This window comes from Bidens hawaiensis, unplaced genomic scaffold (genome assembly GCF_021521415.1).
Source record: "Bidens hawaiensis isolate Kalapana, Puna unplaced genomic scaffold, B.hawaiensis_p1.1 tig00067079_1, whole genome shotgun sequence".
In the NCBI taxonomy this organism is placed as follows: Eukaryota; Viridiplantae; Streptophyta; class Magnoliopsida; order Asterales; family Asteraceae; genus Bidens; species Bidens hawaiensis.
Window position 1 is genome coordinate 1 of NW_027501883.1, and position 20,681 is coordinate 20,681.

Consider the following 20,681-nt stretch of genomic DNA (forward strand, 5'->3'; position numbering starts at 1 on the left):
TGCAACTTTAAACCTAAAATCCAGGTCTGTAATCTAGATCTAGATCTGTAAATCAGATCTAGATAGATCTGAAGCTCGGAGCAGATTTAAAACCATCACAGATCCGGAGACCTGATCATTCGAATCAGGCCGTTTCTTTTTGCACAGATCTGGAAGCCTCTTTTAGATCTATGGATCTTTTTGAGCTTTAATAGAACAAGCCTTGAAGCCTTTTTCTGTAAACTTCCAGATCTGGGTTTTTCCTGGGAGAGATCTGACAGCCGAGATGAAGATCGAAGGGTAGTTCGTTGCCGTCCCACGGATGGCGCCAATGTCGAAACATGAAATGAATCTGACCTGATCAATGACGATGTTTCCACGGATTTTCGAGATGAACGAACCACGTCTTGATCTTCTTCTCCGGCTGCTTGAGACCTGCAATGGTTTTTCGGGGGTGTGGAGGTGACTGCTAAGAAATCCTGAAGATCTCTTGTTTACAGACACAAAAAAGTGGTGGTGGCTCTTATTGAGCATGACCCCTTAATAAGGAGGTGGAGACCTCCTTATATAGAGAGTCTCATGGCCACCATCATGGTACCCTAATGGGCCTAGCCCAGTTAGGGTTACCTCCACAAAACCCCCTCAGCCCAATAACATTGTATTAGTCCATATAATAAAATAAGCCAAACATAATAAATTTAGGGTCGTAAAACCGGGTTTAGTACCATACCCCTACAAGCCCCCCAAGTCTCATGGCCACCATCATGGTACCCTAATGGACCTAGCCCAGTTAGGGTTACCTCCACAAAACCCCCTCAGCCCAATAACATTGTATTAGTCCATATAATAAAATAAGCCAAACATAATAAATTTAGGGTCGTAAAACCGGGTTTAGTACCATACCCCTACAGTTAGAACCTTGTGGTTTTCATTCTTTTGTCTTAAAAGTCTTGTGACTTTTTGTGTTAGATATTTGTTATACAATCATATAAATATTTGATAGTTTGTTCTTTTATGTGGAGTTTTATACTGCATGTTATGGAATAGCATGTGGCATTCTGTGCCTACTTTTTTTTTTTTTTGGTCAATAATGAATCTAAAAGTTATTGTTGATTACAAATAGATTTGGAATGACTATTTTAGGAAAACATTACTAGTGTATATTGTGTTTTATCGTTTTGTGTGAGGTATTTGTGCGTCCTGGATTGTTTGATTTGAAGCTACCATAGAATAACTTATGGATTGATTTGGAGTTAGATTGCAAGGGTTCATGTCGGGGCTTAGGCCTCACGCACCCGCCCACATACCCGGTTGTTCTTGTGTGAAGATCCCATGTGTAGGTTCTTTTCTGACGCCAACTAGTTTTTCCAAACTCGTCTTCATATGTTGATTTTTTTTTATCAAACTTTGTTGTTCGTGTTTTCTATTGGAGAAAAAAAAACGTATTTTGAGCCTTTTGTCTTGGAAGGTATGGTTGTTTGCTACCTTATGAGGCCTAGTTCTTTATGATTTATTTATTGTTGTTGTTGTTGTTAAAACAGCTTGCTTGAGAGTGACACATGACATTGAATTGAAAAGGCTAACATCTTGAGAAAATGTTATATTTTGTTATGTTTTTATTTTGCAAGACAAATTTGAATGAGGTTAAGACAACATTCAGATGTTATGTAATATATGGTTGACTTTCAATTATTCGGCGAAAAGTTTTAATTCACTCTAATGATTAAAAATGTGTTTATGAGTAAATCCAACACCCAAGTAGGGCACCGGGTCCGGTGCCTTACCTAACGCTGGTTGGTTATAATGAAAGTTTTTTTTAAGATATATTTAATTTGGTTGGTTGTAATGAAAGTATTAGTCACTCAGTACAATTATTAGGAGCTATGACTAAACACATATATTTCATTCACCATAAAATAGTTTAGAGGGATAAAATAGTCATTCTATACAATTATTCAGAGGTCCAAACAAACAACACTTTACTGGTTCATCACTTAGTGGTTCAGATTCTCTTAATCATTCAGACATCTTACTAATTAAGCACTTAATGACTCGACACTTGCCAAACAACCTCTTAGTCAATTTTGACCCGATATCAATGTGAACACCATTTTTAATGAATAAAAAAGATAGAGAACCTGAAAAGATTGTGACTATTGTATTTGTTGTTACAAGAAATAAGTTTGACCAACTTTCATGTATAAGAGCATCTACAACAAGAAACTAACACAAACTGTCAAATCATAGTCATATTACATTCCAAACTTTTCTTAATACCTCAACTTTTTTTCACAACAACAACCTCCACAAACCCAATAAATAATATTAAACGTGTATATATATATATATAATATGTATGTGTGTATGTGAGGGAGGTTGCCACATCATCCGTTTGTTGCAAGTTTGCAACAACAAACTTCCTAAGACAAATTTAGCTCCACAACGGTGGAGTTTGTGATTTTGTTGTTTGCTGCACCTCATCCTAAGCTCAGGAAATGGTATCTATTGTGGATGCTCTAAGTTACCTTTTTAATGTTGAAAGTAACTTTCGGTTCTTGTATTTGCTTGACCGTTGTTATGAATAAAATGTTGCTATTCAGAAAAAAAATAATAATTGATAATATAAATAATATGTTACAAACTCATGAAAATACGAGGAATCAAGCTATGATTGATTGATTGAACCGTAATTAGCATTTTAATGTTAAATAAATGTAGCTAGCTCATTTTGAAAGTTAAAGGACACATGTGGATTTGAATCGACAACCTTTGCATAAGGTCTAGCTAAAATTCTTCATTGTCAATATACACTCAAAAGTGACACAAGTGAGATTCGAACTTGATTCTTCACTGGAGAACACACACATTCTACCACTAGACCACATATTACTATGATGCTTAGGAATGTTATGACACGACGATCTATATATGAATGTTATTTTTAAACGACTTAATTTTGCTATCTAAAAATGGCTAGTGCTTTAGCTTGTTATCCGTTAGTTCTACATTTCGCTGAGAAAGAAACAAAAGAAGGAATTGAGTCTTTTCACATTACCACGTAAAAAGGGGATGGACTCTTAGGTGCTGTTTGTTTTTTCAGAGGTAAAACGTCTGCAGTCTGCGGACCACATCTGTAGCAGAAGAGGTGGACCAAACCTCTGTAGTCTGCAACAAGAAGACTGTTTGTTTTTTAACATCTGCATACTGCTAAAATAAACTGAAATTTAAACTTTCTAAACTTTCTACAAACTAATAACAATATTTCTCGTAAACTAACAATTAACATAAACGCAGCCGCTAAGACGGAATATTAGATCCAATTAACATAACATAGGATAAGCAAACCGATCAAACAAATAGAATATAATTAATTTGCAATGTGAGATCAGGTCCATATGTTAACACCCTGGGACCGACAACACTTGGGTTATCACCACCCGGGTTTACCAACCTGCTCTGTTGCGCCGGGAAAAAACCTTAGTTATGCTATAAATATCATTTTATAACCAAAATAAATGAGAGATTATGAAATGTTTGACTAAACTTTTAAACACTGAAAATGGATTTTAAAGGTTGAAAAAAAATGTGTTTTAACACAAAGATGGTTCAAATAGATGAAGTGCCTCTCAATTTGTCATGGGTTAAAATATCCTCTTAAACAAGATTTTGTAATTAATTAAATTTCGTCTGGAAAAAACCTTAGTTATGCTATAAATATCATTTTATAACCGAGGTAAATGAGAGATTATGAAATGTTTGACTAAACTTTTAAACACTGAAAATGGATTTTAAAGGTTGAAAAAAAAATGTGTTTTTACACAAAGATGGTTCAAATAGATGAAGTGCCTCTCAATTTGTCATGGGTTAAAATATCCTCTTAAACAAGATTTTGTAATTAATTAAATTTTGTACGCTCTAGTGCAAGGGCATGTCTTAGAGCATTCCTGGTAGATATTATATATCAATTTCTATAATTATATAAAAAACACTATTTTTTTTCTTTTTAAATTGAAATAATGGGTATGTTTGGCAATGAGTTTTTAGGAGCTTTAAACTTTAAGCTTTAAGCTTTTAAGAAAAAACTCATATTTAATAAAAACCTTTGTTTGGTTAAAGTAGCTTCAAGCTTTTAAATTGGTAGAAAAAGCTCCATATTTGAACGCTAGTATTGGTAGCGTTTGAGAAAAAGCTAATTAGAAGCTTTTACATTTGAATTTACATGTTTAGTACTTGAACTTCTATCAACTTTTGTTAATTTATATAATAATTACACATTCAACCATTATTCAAAACTAAATACCACACGACTTTTTTAGGAGCCATAACTTTTTTACACATTAATAACTTTTTAAACAAATTACATCATAAAAACGAGCATTTTATTCTCTTAATTTGAGTATGATATTGTTATACTTCTTAACTTTAAAAAATTAACATACTACGTGATTATCGGTTAAGATCGGTAACAAGTCGAGTCAGGTGAGCTCGAGTCATGTGTAAGACCAAATTAGGAGTCAAGTAAGATGACTTGAGTCATGTGTAAGACCAAATTATGGTCAGAACAAATCGATACAAAAATGGTTAAATTAATTCCATTCGTGTCGGTACGCTTTTAAGTCGAAACGGGTCAGATCAGAAAATGTTTCAGATTCGAACAGTGCATGTTCAGAAAGGGATTCTTATCAAAATTGGTTGGTTTAAAAAATTATGTATTCGAAATTACTGTATATTTCAGATTTGTTTCTTGATTTTCGTCATCAGTTACACGCTTACTGCCTTTCCATGAATTACACGTTTACATTCAGGTTATGTATGCACTGTCATCATGTGAATCATGTACCGACACTGATTATGCGGTTGGTGTTAGGTTGTGCGCCCACTCCGCCACACCATTTGCAACCATACGTTAAAAAAAATAAAGGACCCCCTCACATAATTTGAAAAGGCTGTTGTTGATGCTCTTAGAACTTCATGAGAATAACTATTTTTCAAAATGTTTTGCTTAAAATTCGGAACATTCAAGTTTGTCATATTTTTATTTGTTAGACCATGCATAGTAAAAACTAGGCACACCGGGCATTTTATACCATGTGGCGCCTAGTAAGCTTTTGGGAATTTTGCAAAAAGTGAGTGTAGTGGTAAAAAGACCCCAAAGTGCCTCTCTCTCCTCCCCCTCTCTCTCACAAAACCCTCAAAAATTGTGCCATATACGCGTTTTGTAGGAAACGCTTTGCCCAAAACGCCAAACCAAAAAATCGGAGGGGGGGGGGGGACAATACTCGTGCATGTAACAAAAATCTCATTTTTCAAATGTACATTACAGATCTAGAATATAATTTCAGAGAGAGCATATTCTTTTTAGTCACACATTAAGAAACTCTTTTGTACCCGTTTTGTGAGTAGGAGGGCTCGGTTTCACGCTTCGCGCATGTCGGGCTCAAATTACTCGTGAACCAAGCTAGGTAACACGTTCGCGCGTCCTGGGATCGGTGTTGCGTTGCACGCGTATCAGCGGCGGGTTACCCATTTCACTTGTGCAGGCGCCTGGTTACCAGTTTCGTATATATATATCGGCGCCCAGTAACCCGTTTTGCTGGTACATTAAGTATTACTTGCATCATGGGCTTGCTTTCACGTTATGCACATAAGGGGTGGACACGCCTTGAAGGAAGGGGTAGCCCCCGCTTTTTTCGTCGATTTTGTATTCCACTACCTTTAAAAAAAACATAGTGCATCGATGTGAAAAGGCCAATAAAAAGCATTTATAGAACTTCCTTTACTAGCATGGCCAATTGATGTGTGGGTAAAAATATGTGTATTAAGAGTGTAAATTCGTGTGTTTTGATTAGTTATATATTGTGAACACGATTACTTTGAGTGCGTTTGTGGTTATAGGTGTGTGGAGCTTAGCGGAGCTTAACGGAGCTTAAAGGAGCGAATTTGGAGCATTCATGATGGAGTGGAAATGAAAGTAATGATCTATGATAGGATAGAGAATTGAAATACGAAGACGTGGCCGCAAACTGGGAGGAAACGGAGTTGAAATGAAGATTTTATGAAGAAAACAGTATTTGGCCTGGTACCACCGTAAAGCAGAGTTCAAGAACCGTAAACTACGGTTGAACTGTAAGCTACGGTGGCCCAACCATAGCTTACGGTTGGGTCTGATGGAAAAAGGGATTTGGTGATTTTCTTCTATATTTAAAGCCCTAAAACCCTAAAATCGATATTATTCAATATTATTCAGTTTTGGGACTTCTTGGAGGCTATCTTATACCACCAACACCCATCCTAATCAGAAGATTGATCTATGAACACCTTCTCCAACACAATCATCAATAGTGTGAAGATCGAGATGCTAGGCTAAAGGCTTCATAACCATCTCCGGGTGTAGGGTTGAGTTGCATGCTAGGTTTTGTTATTTAATACTTTAACTTTGGATTGTAATTGATTAATCATTCGATTAATCAATTCTTTGCGTTTGCTTTTGTGCTTAAACGGTGTATTAATTGATTACTTAATCTTTTGTCAGTTAATTGATTTGTGGTCATCAACAATTAGGATTAAGTTATTTCGTGATTGACCCGTTTATCGTTAACCATATTATTGATTTTATGTTTCAACAAGTAAAATTGATTATCAAATAGATTTCCATTTAGTCGTGTCAATTGTTCGGATTCAGTTTTGACGATCAACACAGTCAATCGTTAAGTCTTTTGATTTACATATTTTATAAGAAACTGTCCAAAAAAAAGGTTTATCAATTCCTTAACTTGCTACAAAACCCGAACCCTGGAGTTTGGTTATTTTCACAACATTGTTTACAAACTACTCTTTTAAACCGCTTGACATCGTTTGTCCACTTTTAAGTATTTTTATAATAGAAATTGAGTTCCACTTGCACTTTTCACTAATTCCATGTGGATTCGACACCTTACTTGCCCTAGCTAGTAAAGGTATTTTATAAATGTTTTTGATTGGCCTTTCGACATCGATCACCAATTAAGGTTTCGAATTCACAGGGAATCGGTGGAAAGTGCTACTAAAGTTCATTTTTAACTAATGGATTATAACAAGGCGGACATACGATATCAAACATTTTATAAATTGATTTGTTGGTGAAAACACGATTAACTTGTAACACATCAAATACACCAGAGCGGTACATGTATTGTTCATTGCTCGTAACACTATTTTAAAGTGTATATATTAATTGAATTTAAAATAGTCACAAGTACATAATAATTATCCAAATAAACATTACATTAAAATAATAGCATAACATTATAATTAAATAATCCTAAAGGTCCCACTAGTTATCTTCGTCATTGCACATCATCGTATCAACATGTAGCAAGTTTAAAATGATGACAATACTTCACATTCAAGTTATGCAATATACTGACTAATCATAACTCCTGTCAATTAGATAATCACATTGACATGACTTGTAGATATCTTAACTTATTATTTACAAACATGCACATAGAGCTTTCCACATAATTAATGATTAGTTGATTATGCACTTCACACCTTTTGTCACGTAAGTAAATACGCATTGAGGGTGCACCCGTCATGCTATGAATTATCCCGATCGGGGTTGTATGCAACCTAGGCGGGCTGATTTGTACCTTATCTCTTATGTTTTAATAATCTTTTTAAGCCCAATTCTTAAGATATATATTCTAAGGTTTGGATCAATTAATACAAATGAAATTAACGTGCTAAACGTGAGAATCAAGTAGAGTAATTATATATACAAGTAGAGTAATTATGTATATATAATCACATTACTTGATTCTCATGTTTAGCACGTTAATTTCATTTGTACATTAACCTTTCCTATATTCTATTATGCTAAACTTTTATATGACAAATTAACAATATTTCATACTATTAAGTTTACATATAATTCTATTTTGTACCACCCACCACCATGAGCACTTTCCATCCATCAATGACACCATTGGCTTCCTTCATCACCACCATCATCCAATTATTTGTGCGAAATATCACCTCCAAAAACACTATGGTGTCATCGGAAACAAACACACAATGAGAACATGAAAGCAAAACCTATAAATCCAATGAAAGTCTATTAAATAGTATGCCACAATGCAATTGTAAAACTTTGCGGAGAGACATTTTAGATTTGTGAAAATTTAAGAATGGTCCTCGTGTGACGTTTAATTTGTGTGGAACTTTTTACAATCGTCTTTTCTAAAGCATTAATTTCGAAATGTCAATATTGAACCTTTCTCAGACGGGATGTCATACGTCTATACTAATTTAACATTATTAATGAGGAAACACACCATTGTCGGAAAACATAACTAGCCAATTGACCGACAATCAAAGCATCCACACGTGAAAGATGATTATTGTTCTATAACTTACAGAAACATATAACACAACTAAGTTTAAACATACAATAACTCAAATACATTATTTCCAGCACATAACATGTTTGTGCTTATTTTAAGGTGTTGCATAAAGATGAAATCATGTTTGACAATTTAATTATACGGTACTTGATAAACTCTTACTTATGCTTTATGGGTACAAGGAAAAGTGGATCTTTCTTTCTCAGAACCGCGGTACCCAGTTCTTCCGTGTTCAAATTTTCAATCGTCGTTCCACTGGGAAGCTTCCAATCAAACCAGTAAAGAAGGTTTCCGATCATGAACTCTAAATTTCCTGGTGCTATGTTCTTTGCTAGGCAGGACCTTCGCCCCCCTCCAAACGGAAGCATCTCAAATCTATCGGTTCCAAAATCAGCATCAGGATTGGCAGTAAACCGCTCTGGATAGAACTCATTTGCATTCTCCCCCCATATGCTTGGGTCTCTTTCTAGCCCCCAAGCATCGACTAGAACAACAGTACCAGGAAAGACATCATATCCACTAACTTTAGTATGTTTTAAGCATGCATGTGGAATCAAGTACGGGCAGGCGTGTGCAATCTTAGTGACTCCTTGACAACCATTTTCAAGTACACCATTTTGAGGTATCTAGTTCTTCTACCTTTTGTATTTCTCCCGCACAATTTCGGATTTCACGTTGTAGTTTTTCCATCACTCTCGGATTTTTAATTATCTCAAATATTCCCCATATCAAAGCCAGGACAGTTGAATCAATTCCCCCCATAATTATATCCTGAAATATTAGTTAAGCATTTAATTTGATCTTTATAAAAGTAAATGTAATAAAATAAATGGTTTACCATCATAAGAGCTTTTAAATCTACATAACTTGGTTGATAGCCAGAAGCATTTTCTTTGGAAGCCATGTCAAGTACACTATGTACAAAATCTTTTTCTTCATCACTTATTTCTTCCACCTTATTTTTTCGATGCTCATCAATGATTGTATCGATGAATGTATCAAGATTTCTAAAGCCATCATCCAGCCTACGATTCCATCCACTAAGTTGGTCAATAAAATAACCTAACCACGGAAAAGAATCGCCAACGGATCCATTTAGCAGTCGGATGGTTTCGTCAAACATAAAATCTAACGACGGACCCTTTAGCAGTTGGTCCAGATAGCTGTTACCAAATACCACCTTACACACCTTATTTTTCACTATCTCTAAGAACATACTACTTAGATTTACCTCCGTGCTTGGTGGATTTGACGAAAGAGAATGGATGAAACTCTCCATCTCTGTCACCAACACATGATTAGTCAATTTAGCTCTCTTCGGACCAAGGAACTCAGTCACCAAAAGCTTTGATAATTAAATTGGATCGATAAACAATAATATGAACACACAATAATATGGAAACGATTTCTTTATTAATCTGAATGTGTTTGTGATGATTACAATCAACCAAGGAGGGGGGTATTTATACCCTCCGGTGACGGTTATTTCCGGCGACGGTTACTCCGGCAAGGGTCGTGACGTTTCATAAAGCGTCACATCTGTTCTATTTTACATATTTACAGTTTCTACACAAACTATCATCTAATTACAATTTTGCCACTAAACTATACTAACGGTATTTTCTAATAAACTTAACAGGGTCGATGATTAACTAACAATCACCCCCTTAATCTCGATCTTGTATTGCGAGGTCCTTGACACCTAGTAGTTCACGCATCTCCATGAACTTGATTCTTGGTAATGCCTTCGTTAGTATATCTGCCTTCTATTCCTCGCCACTAATGTGCTCCAATTCGATTTGTTGCTTCTCCACGCATTCTCGTATGAAGTGGTATTTTGTACTTATATGTTTGCTTCGCCCGTGAAACACTGGATTTTTCATCAATGCTATTGCTGACCTGTTATCCACAAACAGTGTCACTTTCTCCTGCTTCCAACTAGTCAAGTCTTCTAATAATCCTTGTAACCATAAGGCTTGACATGCAGCTGAGGCGGCTGCCATGAATTCTGCTTCACAAGATGATAGAACAACTGTAGATTGTTTCTGAGTATTCCATGCAATTGGAGCATCACAGAAATAAAATACAGTTCCAGTTGTGCTCTTTCCATCATCAACGTCCATGTTATAGCTGTTATCGCTATAACCCTTCAATACTTTTCTGCCTCCTTTCTTGTAATGAATTCCATACTCGATTGTACCTCTTACATATCGTAGTAAGTGTTTCACGGCTTTCATGTGATCTACTTTTGGCGAGTGCATAAACCGACTTGCATATCCTACTGCAAAGTTGATGTCTGGTCTTGTATGAGTTAGATACCTTAGACATCCTATCAGCTTTCCGTATTCCGTTGCATTTGCTTTAGCTCCTTCTTCATTCTTTGATAATTTTAGACCTGCTTCCATCAGGTATCGCGTAGGATTACATTCTAACATCCCAGCGTCCTTTAATAGCTTCTTTGCATAACCCAATTGCTTTAACGTCACCCCTTCTTCATTTTGTAGTACTTCGATCCCTAGATAGTACTTTAGTTCTCCAAGATCACTCATTTCAAATGATTTCTTCATTTGCTGCTTGAATTTTGAGATATCTTCTTTATCGTTTCCTGTTACGATTAAGTCATCAACATAGATGCCTACTATTGACTTTCTTTTTCCCTTTTCACGTGTATACACTGCTGCTTCTCTTGGACATGTCTTGAAACCAAGGTCCTTTAAAGTATTATTTAATTTAATATTCCAAGCTCATGGTGCTTGACGTAGTCCATATAATGCTTTTATTAGTTTTTAGACCTTGTTTTCAACTCCTGGTTTCACGAAACCTTCAGGTTGCTCTACATATACTTCTTCGTTTAATTCACCATGCAAGAATGTTGTCTTGACGTCGAGGTGATGAATAGTCCATCCTTCATGTGCAGCTAGTGCGAGTAGTAATTGAATGGTTTTGATTCTAGCTACTGGTGCGAATACTTCTTCATAGTCAATACTATGTCTTTGTACGTATCATTTTGCAACAAGGCGTGCTTTATATTTTGTTACTTCACCTTTTGCGTCTTTCTTCAACTTAAATAACCATTTCAAACCAATGGGCTTATGTCCAGTAGGTAGGTTGGTCAGTGTCCATGTTTTATTCTTTTCTATCGAATCTAACTCTTCTTTCATTGCCTTTTCCCATGCATTATTTCCAGTCGCTTCTTTGTAATTCATTGGTTCTTCGTGCATCAATAGGAGTTCATTTCCATACATGTCAACTCCTTGAATTACAAAATCTCCATGCTCATCCAAGGCTGGAGCTCTTTCATATATTTTGGCCAAATTACGTAAACCTTGAATTGGTGTGTCATCTACGTTAGGGTTTATCTCTTCACTTTCAGTGTTTTCGTTTACAGATTCATTTTATGAAAACACATGAGATTCATCTTGACCTGGACTAGATGAGTTAGAGTCAGTTGAGGGTGTACTTTGCCCTATCGACTGTGATCCTTGGCTTGGTGGGGTACTTGGGGTTTCTGGTTCATCGGGATCTTCCCCATAGGTCTCATCTTCATTATCATTGGTTGTGGTTAATTCTCCTTCAACCACAAAGTCTACCCATTCGGGTCCTTCATCGGCATTTGTGAGATGATTCTTCCAATCCCATGCCTTGTTTTCTTCAAATTCCACATCGCGGCTCACCATTACTTTATTTGTGTTTGGGTTATATAACCGATATGCTTTACTTCCTCGTTCGGTACCCAAATAAATAGTTTTTTCACTTCGATCATCGAGTTTCCTTAAATTTACTGCAGGAATCTTTGCGTGAGCCACACAGCCGAACACTCTCAAGTGTTTTAAATTCGGCTTTCGCCCTGACATTGCTTCATATGGTGTAATGTTTTCAAGGGCCTTTGTTGGTGTGCGATTTAGCACATACACCGCATGTCTCACTCCTTCACCCCAAAAGTTTTGTGGGACATTCATACCTTTTAGTAGGCACCGTGTAGTTCCGATCACGGTTCTGTTCTTGCGTTCTACCACTCCATTCTGTTGTGAAGTGTAGGGGGCTGTGAGTTGTCGTAGTATACCATTTCTTTCACAAAATGTCTTGAACTCTTTCGAGGTAAACTCTCCTCCTCTGTCGGTTCTTAAGGTCTTAATCTTATGACCTGTTTCAACTTCAACTACTTCTTTGAACTTAACGAAAAAGTTTAATGCTTCATCCTTAGACTTTATGATATATGCCCACATATATCGAGAGTAATCATCCACCAATAAAAACACGTATTTGTTACCGGATTGTGTTGTTGGTGAGATTGGGCCACATAGGTCGCCGTAGACTAATTTGAGCGGTCGCTTTGCTCAAAATTGTGTTTGAGCTGGAAATGAGTGTCGTGTTTGTTTTCCAGCTAGACATATATCACATACTTGTGGCTGATGGGTAAAATCTGGCACACCCTTGGCCATATTTTTCTTAACAATCATTTTAACGAACTCGAATCCAATGTGTCCGAGTCTTGCATGCCACAACATTGACGTCTCGTTTGCTTTTGTAAGAAAACACATTGATTTTCCCATATCAAGCTTTACTTTGTAGAGACGATTTTGTGATCTTTCCACCTTCATCAGGAGAACACCAGAGTCATCATATATCCATAAAAACTCATTCTTTATTCGTATATCACACCCATTTTCAGTAGCTTGTCCTAAGCTCAAAATGTTATTTTGAAGATCGGGTATGTAATATACGTCAGTGATCGTCTTTTCTTCACCGTTATTGCAATTTACTCGTATTGAGCCTTTTCCTCTTATCTTCACATGCGAGACATCTCCGAATTTTACTTCTCCATTAATGTCTTTATTTAATTCAGAGAAATGAGATTTAATGTCTGTCATATGGTTGCTTGCTCCATTGTCTAAGTACCATATATCTTTGTTACTTGGCCCGGCTTCGGATTTCCTTGGTGTTATCTTTTCTTCATTGAGGAAAATTGCATCTTCCTGTTTGGAGCTATAGCTAGCTAACAAGAGAGTTTTTATTACTTGTTCGGTTTGAACAATATTGGCTTCTTCTTTATTCTTGGACTTTTGACACTCAGATGCGTAATGACCAAGTTCATTACATTGGTAACACTTTATTTAACTTTTGTCTTTATACTTTGACTGGTCCTTCCGATCATTTGACGATGATCCTTGACCTCCACGGTCTTGTCTAAATGGCTTTCCATGCCCACGGCTCTTTCCACGGCCGTTGTAATTATTACGATTTTGTCCTTGCTTAGGACGATGACCAGCTTGTTGTTTATATTTTCCTTGCGAACGAGTAAACAACAGTTTACTATCCTTCATACTCGAATCTTCTTTTCCTTTGATTCGTTCTTCATATGCTTTAAGTCTCCCTATGGCTTCTTCCAACTTCATGTTGTCAACATCGTAGCATTGTTCGATTGTTGCAATGATATGAATAAAACGATCTGGCATGGAGTCAAGGAGTTTCCTGACCATGTCAGATTCATCAATTGTTGCGCCAAGCGTTACGGATTTGGAGACTAGCCCGTTTAATTTTCCCGAGAAGTCATCGATGGTTTCTCCATCTTTCATCTTTAATGACTCAAACTCAGCCCTTAGAGTTGAGAGTCGTGCCTTTTTTACTCTTTCGACACCCATATTTGTTACTTTGATTGCTTCCCATATTTCTGTAGCTTTCGTATATTGAGCTACTTGTAGTACCACGTCTTCTGGCAGTGCTTGATAAAGGTAGGCTATTGCCATGTTGTTCCTTTTTGGGTCAACAACTTTTCTTTCTTCTGGTTCAATGGCTTCCCATAATCCATGAACGTTAAAAATTGCTTTAATTTTTACTGCCCATATTGTATAGTTAGTGGAATTTAATATGGGACATCGAAAGGATAACGATGTGTTATCCCTTGGGTGGTTGGGTTGGCTATTCTGACTTGTCGAGGTTTCTTGTCCGTCTGACATTGTGCGATATTTTCTTTAATCGCTATAAACGGGTCGGCTTGCTATCGTTGTTTCGATGCAAAATTTTTGATCGGTATAAGCCTTCGATCCCACTTAGTCTTGTTATAAGATTTATAAAAAGATTTAAATACTTTTATTTTCCAAAACTATTTTAATTTTAAAACTAAAATAATTTTTTACAAAAAAAACTTTCGTTTGATTTTTTTTTTGAATGTTCTTTTAAACAAAATAAACAAAAATACTTTGTTTATAAAAGTCTTTTTTTTTAAACAAGAATAATTTGTTAATTTGATAATTAACAAATTAAAAAGTCCTTATGACTTTTTCTTTTCTTGTTCACACGTTTCCACTTTCACAAAACCAACTTCGTGGTTTATTCTTCTTCCTCTGGTTCCACTACGGTGATTGAATCTCGATTCAATCTTTCTTCCAGAATAGAGTTGAATCCACTGTCTCCTCTAATCGCTCGTCTAGCGAATCTTCCCTCGTCGTAATCGCACTACTTGTGACACAAACTGGTAGCCCTGATATGGGGTTTTACAATCTGCAAGTTTATGAAATCCACAATCACTTCGGGATTTCGATTTCGGAACCGGTAAGCGCTTTTCTCTATTCTCAATTTTAGGGTTAGTAAAATTGAATCAGAAACACTCAGATCTTCTTCTTGTTTCTGCCTGCGCTCTGATACCAATTTGATAATTAAATTGGATCGATAAACAATAATATGGAAACGATTTCTTTATTAATCTGAATGTGTTTGTGATGATTACAATCAACCAAGGAGGGGGTATTTATACCCTCCGGTGACGGTTATTGCCGGCGACGGTTACTTGACGGTTACTCCAGCAAGGGTCATGACGTTTCATAAAGCGTCACATCTGTTCTATTTTACATATTTACAGTTTCTACACAAACTATCATCTAATTACAATTTTGGCACTAAACTATACTAACGGTATTTTCTAATAAACTTAACAGGGTCGATGATTAACTAACAAGCTTGCGCATTTCCCTCCAGTGATCACTGTGTGGCGAGAAGGCAGCATCATTATAGTTGTATGTAAATCGTTTGGTAGCCTGGAAACGTCCACGGGAGCAAAAAATGTGATCTTGAGTTTTCAAGACTTCTTTGGCCATGTCAGGAGAAGAGATGACAAGGAAGGGTTGTGAACCAATATAGATTTGCATAGCGGGGCCATATTGTTTGGAAAGTTGCCAAAGGGCCTCATGACGAGGCTTACCGAGCAGTTGGTGAACGTTTCCGAGTATGGGAAGCTTTGGAGGGCTTGGGGGAAGCTTTGCCTTGGATGAACTAGTGGAGGTTAGAGTAGTGTATATGAATATGCATAAAATGGAGAGGCCTAGTATGGTTGTAAGAGGCCATTCAGTGAAGATGTCCATGTTATTATTTGGTTTTAATTTCGTATTCCAACTTTCTCCTATGTCACTTTATATATATAATGGAAGGAAAATCACTAGAATATATATCCTGTATATTTGGTGTTCGATGGCCTCGTAGTTACTTTTCTGTAGGTACCATTAATTGATTGCCACATAGTACAGGCTTTAACAATAATGACAAAAATGGTTGGATAGATGGTTGATCATCATTCTTACCCCCATCCAACTTTATTTCAACCAGGTAACCAAACCCGCCGTCACGACACAAATTTGATTGGTATTGATTAAGTTTGTTACACAATGACACTAGATAAAATAAATAAATATGTGAAGGCCTAAAACAATATTAGCTTATTGATTAAGCAGCACGAATTTGGTTGGTATTGGTTAGGCTCGTACCAGAACTAGAACTATACTCAAAAACCAAATTAGTAAATGCTGAGAATAGTAGTGACACCCATATAGTTTATTATACAAAAAGATAACATATTTAAATGACGTTTTTCGGTTGGTAACACGTGTGGTCGATAAAACAATGCGATGCGATGACGAGTCGACGCGAATCTAGTCGGAGGTATTGGCTAGGTTCATTACGGTATCAGAGCTAAAGACAAAAGATGTCTTGAAATTAACATGTTTAAAACAGAAAAAATATTATTAAATGACATTTATTTGGTTGGTAAAACAGGGACGTTACGGCGGCTAGTCAATGAAAATTCGTTTGGTATTAGTTAGCTTTGTTACGATACTAATACCAAACCCAAAAGATAATTTGTAAAATCAAAAAAAAAATTAAAGCAAAAAACAAAAATATAAACAAAAGTGTGCAACGGCGAGTCAACGCGAATTGGTTGGTATCAATTAGGTTTGTTACGATATTTGAACTAAACTGAAAATATAATGTATCAAGTTATCATTTTTTAAAGGAAAATAGGATTTAAATAGTCTCAGCTATAGACTATTGGCAAGTAACAATCCCAACTAATTACGAGTTGACTGCAGATAGTCTCATCTTTTAGCATAATCGCTCGGCGACTAAGAAAATCCAAATTAATGAGGTTGTCGGGATCCCAATTTTGTTAATTGCGGGCCTTTGAGAGAAAATTTTGTTAATCAGCAGCCACCTCTTTAGTTTGAACTGCTATTTGTCAATAGTCCATAATTGAAATTATATAAATTCAATTTAAAAATAAACAAGGAAAACCAATTTGTTATGAATTATAATTAATAGTGACTATTCTTATACATGTATGCCATAGTGTTTGGACTCTTCATCTACTTAACTTCTCTTCATCTCATTCTCTTTATATTGCTAATAAGTTCTAGTTATATATAACATAATTAAATTGTTTGAAAAAAAATGCAGTGGAGGTTGAAAGGTTATAACAATGGCTATGCAGACATTGAAGTTGGGTTATCTGGTTAAAGATCGGCAAACATGAAACTGAAGAATCTAGTTTTAGATATTTTATATTTTAAGAAGTGATAATGCTTTTTTATTGAATTTGGCACCTTCGGGTGAGAAGGCTTGAATGTTTCCATCGCTTTAATAAATTACAAATATTTAAGAACAATATTGTATCGAGTTTGGGGCGTTTTATAGGTGTTGCTAAACGTACCCTCCCCCCTTACTCCATTTTTACTAAATATACTCTTCCCTGAACTTATTATATAAATTACAATTAGCTCTTAACATTATTTATATACATATTAGTCCCTACAACATTACTTTTATTTAATAACATCCACTACATATATCAAATTAAAAACTATCAAGTATTACTATTAATTTTTTTAATATTAATATTATATATATTTATAATATCTTTTTTAAATTTTAATAGTATATGGATTTATAATATCCTTATTTTACCACTTTATCTTTTACAAAATAAACCCGAAACCCTAAAACCTAAACCTAAACCCGAAACCGAACCCTAAACCCGAAACCCGAAACCGAACCCTAAACCCTAAACCGAAACCGAAACCCTAAACCCTAAAACCGAAACCCTAAACCCGAAACCCAAAACCGAACCCTAAACCCTAAAATCGAAACCCGAAACCCGAAACCGAACCCTAAACCCTAAACCCGAACCCTAAACCCTATAACCGAAACCCAAAACCCTAAACTCGAAATCATAAAAAGAAAACGCAATTTGTAAAAGAAAATATTAAATCCTTACTTTTATGCTAATTTGGTAATTATATGATTTTAAGGGTTAAAATGAAAATTGGTTTTTCTAATGAGGGGTATGACAAGCAACCAGGGGGGGTACATTTAGCCTAACCCACGTTTTATTCATTGTTTTTCCATACGTGCAAATTTAACTCTTATTAGACAACTTTGAGGCCAATTCTTTTTATTGTTAATACTAAAATACCCCAGTTAGCCTTTGTAATTCTTCAGAAAAAAATTAAAATTAAAAATCTATACATGATAGTCTCTAGGCTAGTATAAACAAGTATTTGTTGTAAAAAAAATAAGTCTACATATTTATTATGAATTGTGTAAATCCGGAAGGACTTAATGCTAGTATTATAAAAATGAGAAAAACAGGTTAAAATTGACCAAAGTTCAGAAAGAAATTGTTAGAATAAAATTAAGTTCAGAAGAAAAATAATAAGTTGGTGGAAGAATATCCAAAACAAAGTTTCTTGAGTTTTAGCTTAGCTAGTTTAGGAATCTCATCCATGTTATAAACCACGTCATTAGAAACTAATGATGTTAGACCTCAGTTGAAAAGCACCCGATGAAAGAAAATAACATGAAAGTTCGGATCGTCCTCAACAATTTCTTTAGTTGGACTGTTGTCATCAAATATGTTAGTGTTGAGATTATTTAAATTTAATAAACCTCAGCATCTCCAATCATGTTTCCACTTTCTCATTTAGTCTAGGTGACAAATGACATAAATGAGAGATGAGAGAGAAATAGATGAGAGAGGGTGTTTCATGTTCACAAAAGTGAACAAGTTTGGATGAGTTATGTGAGTGTGAAGTTGGTGAAAAGTTAAGCTATGTGTACCGGGCGAAAAGGGGCGATAAAGAGGTGGAACACCGCCCCCCCCCCCCCCGGCGATAATTGGGCGAAAATGGGCGGGGGCGAGGTATAATTGTCACCCGTTGAAGAAGAAAATAATAATAATTTAATAAAATGACCGTTGTGAAACGGTCAAATTTAAAAAAATAATAATAATAAACAATATATATATATATATATATAAACATACATCCTTCTTCTCCATTTTATATACATTTTATACACAAATCATACCCAATTTCTTACAAAAAATAAACAAAATGAATCCTAGAAACAACCCGAACCAACCGAACTACCAACTCCCTACTTTCGGTCAAGCGTATGGTTCGCAATCGAGCCAACCGAACTACCAATTCCCTAGTTTTGGTCAAACGTATGGTTCGCAATCGAGCCAACCGAACCAACCGAACTACCAATTCCCTGGTTTCGGTCAAACGTATGGTTCGCAATCAAGCCAACCGAACTTACAATGGAACCAACCGAACCAACCGAGCTATCCGTATCAACTTTCCGACCCGAACCTAAACATGTACGCCAACTTTCTCAACCCCCAAAACACAATGCCGGCGTTCGGGTCTACACCACCGGAGTCAGAGCCAGTGACGGTACCGGATACGCAAACGTCACGGGCCTCCGGTTCAAGTAAAAAGCCGACCCAGAGACGATGGCGCAACGTGATCCATACAAGCATTGGAATGAGGAGGAGGAGGTGGCCCTTGCAAGGGCTTGGATCGTCATTTCGAAGGATCCCGACGTCGGTAAGTTTTTAATATTAAGTATTTATTAAAAATGTATTTAGTGTTTATTAAAATATATACTAATTGTTACAAATAAATTTAATTTGTAGCTAACTTTCAAGCCACCGGGGTGTTTTGGAAGAAAGTATTTGAACCTTGGCTCGCGATAACATGTAAACCCGAAGACTACCGGGGAAAAGAAGCGGTTCAAGCCCACTGGAAGGGGCTTAACGTCGATTGTCAAAAATTTGCCGGGATAATTAACCGGTTGAAGGGGTCCGGCTGGCGTAGCGGGCATAACGACATCGACATTATAGGTCAAGCCTTGAGCGACTTTCGAGCTCAGGGTCACACTGTTGAGCGACCCGGGAAACCGTTCAAGTATTTGAGTTGTTGGGAAAAGCAACGTCATTGCTCGAAATGGAATGTGGTACCAACCGTTCCGGCCGCCCGACGAGCCGGCTCATCCCGGCCTTCAAAAAGGTCGAAGACATCATCGTCGACAAATTCGAGCACACCAAACACACCCTCCGATGCTCGTAGCTTCTTCCTCGATGACACGGTCAATTTAGCCGATGATTTGAATATACCCGACGAAGATGAGGTAGAGGAGTTGCCTCGACCACGCGTGAGATCGAGGAAAGGGGGAAGGTTCGTCGTTAACACCATTCAATACGGAGCCCGTTGAAATAAACGAGTTGGTCGGTCGTTTGGAAACAAATGCCACCATAATTGGAGCCGACATTCGAGCATCCAACAAACAACAAGAAAAGCTGAACCAGACGTTCGAATTAAAACAAATGAAAGACGACTACGAATCCCTCAAAACGGAGGGGTTTCACGAGGATGTCGCATTATTTATGCAACGCCGACGTGAAAAAATGCGCGAATATTACGAATATTAGTTTCTTTTTTAGTTATGTTTTTTTTATTTTTTTTCTTTAGTTATGTTTTTTAATATTTTTAGTTATGCATTTTTTTAGTTATGTTTTTTTTGTATTTCTTTTTAATTTTAATGCATTTTTATTTAATTATTTAAATAAATTAGTTTTTATTTAATTAGTTTAATTATAAAAAGAAAATAATAAAAAAACACACTGTGGCCCCAACTTGTATCCCCTACACCATTACACCCCAAAAGCAAATTTCTACTCCATTCTGATTGGGCGTCACGTGTCACAAT

The 20,681-nt window shown here is 36.2% G+C and overlaps 1 pseudogene; it reads right to left on the reverse strand.

Annotated features, from left to right (window-relative positions):
• Nucleotides 1-8,389: 8,389 nt before the first annotated feature.
• LOC143604837 (parthenolide synthase-like) lies at nt 8,390-15,793 on the reverse strand (annotated as a pseudogene).
• Between the last annotated feature and the right edge of the window lie 4,888 nt (nt 15,794-20,681).